The 7271-nt window shown below is 31.6% G+C and overlaps 1 protein-coding gene and 1 long non-coding RNA gene across 2 annotated transcripts in view; one reads left to right on the top strand and one right to left on the bottom strand.

Moving 5' to 3' along the window:
* The first annotated feature begins 1671 nt into the window (after positions 1-1671).
* Positions 1672-7271, top strand: part of LOC141451413 (uncharacterized) — a 228678-nt gene continuing 223078 nt past the window's right edge. Inside the window, exon 1 of the long non-coding RNA XR_012456758.1 lies at positions 1672-1832. This is a non-coding gene — a long non-coding RNA (uncharacterized lncRNA). The remainder of the gene's footprint in view (positions 1833-7271) is intronic.
* The window catches only part of Rad1 (Radiation insensitive 1), a 77060-nt gene continuing 73843 nt past the window's right edge, over positions 4055-7271 (bottom strand). The window contains exon 6 of the mRNA XM_074122740.1: positions 4055-4716. The gene's annotated coding sequence lies outside the window, so the exon portion shown is untranslated. The remainder of the gene's footprint in view (positions 4717-7271) is intronic.

The following is a 7271-nucleotide window of genomic DNA, read 5'->3' as shown; positions in this document are numbered from 1 at the left end:
TCAATAACAGTGAAATAACGAATGCCTCTTAGGAACAATAATATTTGAATTGACAAATTGGGAGTTCAAATTAATGTTAACTTAGTGAGTATATTTAATATAATTAAATGATTCTGGAAAATTTCTTGCTTCGATTTACTTTATAAATATTAATGTATAAATTAGCATTGTGCTGCTATCTTTTGTAAAGTTTAAAAATTGATACATTTTAATCTAAAAGTCACTTTAAATCTAATAAGAAATAAAAAACAGTTATCTAGCTCAAACTATATTCTTGGGGTAGTTCATTGTTAAATTTGATGGGAATATGGTTTGCTTCTGATGCAAGTATGAATTAATATGAGATTAGAATCAACTAATCTTTTATTTAGTAATGTCGACAGGTGTAAAGACTTTCTAATTTATACATTGAATCAAAATAAACAACATTTTTAAAAATTAATAAATCAGTATCATTTATAATTGACTAAACTTCTTTCTATTTCAAATATTGTTCATTGTTTTTGGTACTGATTCGTTAATCCTGAAGGAAGGAAGATTAATGCTAATTTCCGTAATTATTTTTTTTATTTTTGCCCAGGTTTCAACCTAGAGACTAGCTCATCTTCAGGGCTGAGGAACATACTTTACAGTTGAGTTGTAATGTACATTAAGAACAAAATTTATCTCAATTCCCCGGAGATTTCATCAGTAAGAATTTTATGACAAATTAGATTTTCAACTAGGTTCAATCAAGAAATAACAAGGTTTACGAAAATCTTCACTATCACACATATTGAACAACAATAAAATGACAAATATAGAGAAAACATAGTTGACAGACCATTCTGACGAAAGCAAAAACATTTTAGATTCTCTTGTTTTAGGATCAGACGTTAGGATCCCATCATGAGACACCGTAAAAAGTGCTAGTTTCCAAATAAGCAGGAAAATCTGATTTAATCTACTTATTCTATTTAAAAAATTAAATGATAATTTTGTAACGATGAATATGAAACTTCTGGATAATTTGTCTGCCATTATACACCTTTGGAGAATTTAAGTATACTGTGATGAATTAATCGTGTGTTTGGCCGTAGTTACAAACAGGTTGTAATGGTTTGCAGGGTCCAAGATGCAGAAATTTTTTTTTAAGTTCGACATTTCGCACTCCTTTTTCTGGTTCTAGGAAAGGATTCAAGAGGTATCCTAAAAGTAGATCTTTTTTAAAGTAAAGGACTCGTGACCATTCCAACCAATTACAAGTATTGTATTTGCAATTCTTCTACCAAAGAGTATTAATAAAAGGTAAAAAAGGTAGAAACAAGAAATTATAAAGAACTATTGGGTGAATTAAGATAATTGGGTTTTTGGAATTGCTTCATTTTGTTGTTGTTAAAATAATTGAAATTGTTCTTAATGACTTTAAATAAAAATAATAACAAAATTAAAAGATTTTTTTTTACCTTGAAAGGTTATCAACTTTATTTGAGAAGTGGTAATTGAATAACTGTGGTGGGACAAACCTTTAGAGTTGAAAATGGGCTGAAACTTTCCCACTGATAAGAGAACAGGTGGAGCGCTCTGTAGGGGGTGTACACCCCATACAACCCTACGGCCCAAATAAAAATAAGTTGGGGTTATAAAGTTGATTTTTTTTTTTTTTTCTTTCTTTGTAAACATAGCCTATACTTCAGGTTTTAGAGGGTTATAGTATTTTTTTGTGGCATACACAGGCCTACTTTTTAATTTGTGATCGCACTCTAAGTTCGTGTTTGTGCTTAGTTGCTTTACTCTTGAAATTAGAACGGTTTTAAGCCTCTTTTAATACATATTTAGAGCCGTTTTACATGGTGAGTCTCTGTTGTTTTATAACTTTTGGAGATACATGCTTTTTTTTCGTAGATGACAAATTATTTTATATTCTTATTCACTTTCTGGCTTTTTCTAAGATATATATATATAAGGTAGCTTAACTAAGTGAAATAGTTGAAGAGCCCTATTTATTTAGCCGAATTTCAAGGCCCACAATATTGAAAATTTTGATAACTCGTTGATGGATCTGAATTTACTTTCTTACAATAACATCAACTCTATTTAAACTATTCATTCCTCTCCTTATTCTTTATTATTTTGAAATAAACTATTCTGCAATCACTATAAAAGGAGGTTATATTTATTACCAACATGGTACCTTTTAAAAACTCATTTCTGTAACAAAGCTTAACTAAAACTATAACGTTATGATCTATGATTACAAAATTGATACAAAAATGAATAAATGTTTATTAGATAAAGATCAAATAATTAAATGTTTCAATAGCGTAAATAATATTTACCATTAACAACTTATCGTTTAATAGAGGAATAGACGGTACCCCCGGAAGGTTAAAGGTAGGTTGCATCGTGGGCAGCACGTGCTAAAACAATATGTAAATGAACTGTACTCCCATTGGTTAATTTGCATTAAAGAGTAATTGCATGCTTAGGCACCTATTAGTTTGTAATCAATGCAACAGATAGCACTCCATGTCTGAAATTGTATTGATTTAAGTGGTTTAGTTTCAAACTGGTTCCAATAGATGTCGATTGTTGTACTATTACTTACTAATTTGGTGTTGAGTTTAAAATGATTTTACACCTAGATAGCACTTAAATGCTCCTGTTTCTCTGGCTTGTTCCACGGGAATGACCATAGCATTTGGAGGGCCTATAAAATAAATTATTTTTCTCTTTTATTATTTTTTGAAAGGGTTTATGAAACTAAAACATTAATTTGACATAAAGAATGAATCTTTAGATGTAATTACCATGTTCTACAAATAGAACCTTGGTTAAACTTTTAAAAATCTACTTTTCCGTAGTTATTTTTCAACAAAATAGTTAATTAAATAATAAAAAAATAGTATTTTTTGCAGGAAAGTAGATGATCTTTGTCGACTAATTGATGAACGTAGTTAAGAATATTTTTAAACTGCTTTAACTTAAAAACAAAAAAGACTACACTATGCTGTTACAGAAGTTGCAGCAACTGCAATTATTGTCTGATAAAAAATTGATCGATTGTTCAGAATCTTATTTGCAATAATCTTGTCCACAGTATTAGATTCTCTTCTAAGCAAATATTGTTTGGTAATTCGTTATTCGAATTATACGACATTCCAATCCAATACATTTAGAGCAAATGAAAACTAATAAACTAATTCCATCCCTATATGGTTTTTTTAACTAATAAGGGGCAAATATTAGGGATTTATTTTTATCTTGTAGAGATAATTTTAAATTATAATGTAATTTATAATAAACTGATAATTTAACATAATAAGTACCTTTACAAAACTTACATCAATAAATATCTTTATACTTAGCAAAAGGAATCTTCAGGAATGGATAACGTTATCCCAGCTGTTTGCAGAACTCGCTCTGTAGTTATAACCTCCACTACGCTGTTATTAAGGCCGTGGCAAATTTAACATATGATTTTAAACTAAAAAGACCTATTTGATTTTTTGTTACTATTATTTATTCTTTATATATTTTGGAATATGCAGTTTATGTAAATATTTTTTTTTCTTTTTAAAGAATAAGAAAATTAAAGTGTTTCCATTAAAAAAAAAGTAGCTGAAAGATCTCTTGGGGGGGGGGGAGGCCCAGCCTGAAATTTTCGACTCCAATTTTCGCTGAAGAAAGCCTAAAAGTAGATCTCATAAGATAAGCAGATTGTTATCTTTTTTGGACAGCCAGAACGTACTAAAAGCTTAGGCAGCTTACAAAACTATCTCAACCTTTGTTTGGAAATTTAGCTGTAGTAAAAAATCCAATGCATGTTCTAACCTGATTAAAATAATTAATTCATAATTCTGGTTATGATTGTGAATTCTGAAGAAAATTGCTCTCTGCCTAAACTAGAGAACTCCACTAAAAAAGTTACCTGGATGGGCAAACTGAATATATTTCTTTACTACAATCTCTTAGATAACCGTTCTTATGAATATAATATCTTACCATCCATTTATCTGACGACATTTCCATTTCATAACGTCTATCTGTAGGTAAGAACAAAATTTGATGACGATTACCTCTTACTGAAGTATAATTCTTCTAAATCAACAAAATTGATTCATACATAAAGTTTTAAATATAAATGAAATCCTTGTTAATGGTTACAGTTAACTGAGAGATTTGGAAAGGCATTGCTGGATTGTGATTAGAAGATGTCTTAGTTCTTGACGCTACAATATTTTATCTAGATCTTACAATGGCAATATAAAATAAGCTTTTAACAAAGATCTTTATAGGTACATAAATGTATATAATATAAGTAATTTTTATTAAATACAGTAACAGTACAAAAAAAAATTGGATTGTTTTATATGGGCGCTCCAATACGGGTAGTTCAAATATTTTTCTTCTTTTTTTTAATGATTACAAGTAAAGATTTTATTATTGTTTTTACATTTATTAGCGTTGTGTTGATGGCGTCTTAAGTCTTTTCAGATGTTTTCTGCTAATAACCTGCATTTATCTGTGGAGTGATGGTCTATTCCCCATTTGGGGTCTTTTGCGCCCGCTACTTCAGAATCTGTTCTCTATTTATTATTTTTTTAAATTGTGCTCGACAGTTACGATTTAATATCTTTCTTCCACGTTCACTACGGCTGAAATTAAGAATCTACTTTCCTTTTTCTTTTCAAAATACTTGCCTGTTTTGTTCTTTTCTTAATTGTTTCCAACAACCTGCAACAAAGGAGACCAATCTTTAATTAGGATTCAAAAGAATGAAATCTGGCGTGATTCATTCATAGATCTGATTCTTGTTGCAATATACATTATTGCATCCATTGTGCACAGATTGAGACAGAAGGAAGTTTCACAGCTGTATTGCAAGTTCATATGCAGCAAGGTGCAATTGAATTCATTAATAATTAAAGAAGACCTCAGATTTAACTTAATAACTAATTTGGCACGATCACAATGAGGACTTAGCCAAATTATTGAGCTTCAAGAGTAGAATGTATTGAAGCCTAAATCGATACAGAAGATTGGAGAGAAGAAAAGGGGCAGAGAAATGCAAATTTGTGCACCCCTCCATTAGGCTGGTGGGTGACCCTGAGTTAGAGTCAAAACCACTTCAAATTGAAGCCCCCCCCCTACTGTACATTTTTCAAACCCATAGTCTTTGCGTAATCTCTGTTACAACTTCACTCTGGAATTAAAACCTCCAGAAGGGTGTCGAAAAAAGGGGTGGAAAAAATTGGTAAGTTATTACATTGCAAACGTCGTTACAATCTGAGCTGGGCCCAGCCAAAACTACCTTCCTTAATGCCACCAGAAGATGGAGGAAGCGAAGGAAGTATAGTTAATCCTATTCCAGTTGGATATCTTCGTATTAATAATAACCCTTGACAGTCCCCTTTCGTTTGCAGGCTAACTACCAAACAGTTCTTCAAGGTTTAGAAAGACGCTAGCGCAGGCAATCTTACTGCCTTTTAGCACCAACCTTATCTGAAGGGCCTGCAGACTTTTATTAACAAATCTCTAAAACTCATTCCACACGGCTACGCATAGATTAGATTTCTAAATCAGTTCCAAATAACTTTTAGTTACGTTATTGAATCCTCTACAAAATAAAGTAAAAAATGTATAGCAATAAATTTTGGGGTGGTTGCTGATTATGAAGCGGAGATTTGGAAGTGAGAGATCCTCAGTTTGAATCCTACATGAGCTTTATTTGTTAGAATGATGTTAATACTTTAAGTTTGTTCTTCTGTACCTGTCCACCACCCAATTGGTACTTGGATGTACCAACTGAAAAAAAATAAGCAAATACACTTTGCTTTATAGCAATGAAATGATTATGTGCCGTAAATATAAAGTGTGACCCGAAGCACCAACCCATTGCCTTTGCCGTTTTAAACGGAGTACTGGGTTACAGTTGGAAAGTTGAAGAGAAGATTTGAAATCTGGATTAAGATTACTAGATTAATGCGGGATATAGTGGAACTGGGATAAGCGGAATAATTCGGAAATGTTCGATGGACTTTAATAATTGGAAACGAAGAAAGAAGCAGTGACGATTATTCCAGCTCCTTGAATTGGAAGTGCTGTATTTACTTACTTAACTGTTAGAGAGTTTTGCGGATTACGACATTTTTCACTGATAGTTAAAATGTTTTTGTAAATTATCAGTTTTCTAAGAGTATTCAGTGTAAAAATTCCGTCTAATCACCATAGAAGAGTGTCTCTTCTGTTTAGTTCTTATCTTTTCAATCATTATGTAGGTTTCAACTCATAGGAGGTTGCCATTGATGGCCAAGGTTTGCCAAAAAAATTTAAAACAAATATTCATTACCAAAGATCAACAAAACCAGTAAGTATTTTAAGTAAAACAAAAAACCTAAATTCTTAAATAACTCACAAACAGAATTCTGAAATTGACTCCTGTCGTTGACAGGAGAAATGATGAATCATAAACACAGAATGCACTCCTTTGGTTTGCATATGCAACAGGTTTCCTGTTGGTGAGAAATGTTTGTATGGATATGTGATGTTTGTAAAGGGTATTTTGAAAACACAACTAGAGTACTCGCTGTTTACAATCTAAGCTAGAATATCGAATCTAAGCTGGATATCTCTTCAACTATCACTATCTAGGATTGTTAGTTTCTTTGAAAGGAGATTTTCCAGAAAGTGGCTCCATTTTCTTAAATTGTTTATGCACTTATTGCACTAATAATATGCAACATCTATTTTTGATGCACATTCTTTAGAAAAAAATTGGATAAGGGGGCACTTCTATTAGGTTTTGAGAGAAGGTTTCCCTCAAAAATATGTTATTTCAATGTATTGTGTAATGATCGCTACCACATTTTAGTGAAATGCCCAAAATATCGTCCAATTAGAAACCATTTCCTTCAACATTATAACCGACATATCTTGTGCCTGACGCTATTAACCAACTGAAGAGCTTCCTGCCAATCCTACATGTTAAGTTACTTAAGATTACGAGCTTTCTTAATACTTACCCATTATTATTTATTTAAGATGCATCAAAATCTGAGGTCATGGGAGCCCATTGTCCAGTGCAATGCTAGGCACTGGACAGTGTTCCCTTGTCATCACCAAACAATGAACCTCTAAGAAGCTTTTAGGAAGGGAAAATACGCATGAAAATCCACTGCGCTAATCACTGATCTCTGCCCACCCATTATAATTATTATTATTTATCTTTAAAATAATTTTTTTGTTTAGCCATTTTACAAAGTAGTAGGGAACGAATCTTCAGTTAATTT

Source organism: Rhodnius prolixus, unplaced genomic scaffold (assembly GCF_049639745.1).
Source record: "Rhodnius prolixus isolate KJV_2025 unplaced genomic scaffold, Rpr scaffold_8, whole genome shotgun sequence".
Lineage (NCBI taxonomy): Eukaryota > Metazoa > Arthropoda > Insecta > Hemiptera > Reduviidae > Rhodnius > Rhodnius prolixus.
The sequence above is the reverse complement of the archived record's forward strand: the minus strand, read 5'-3'. Positions and strand labels throughout refer to the sequence as shown.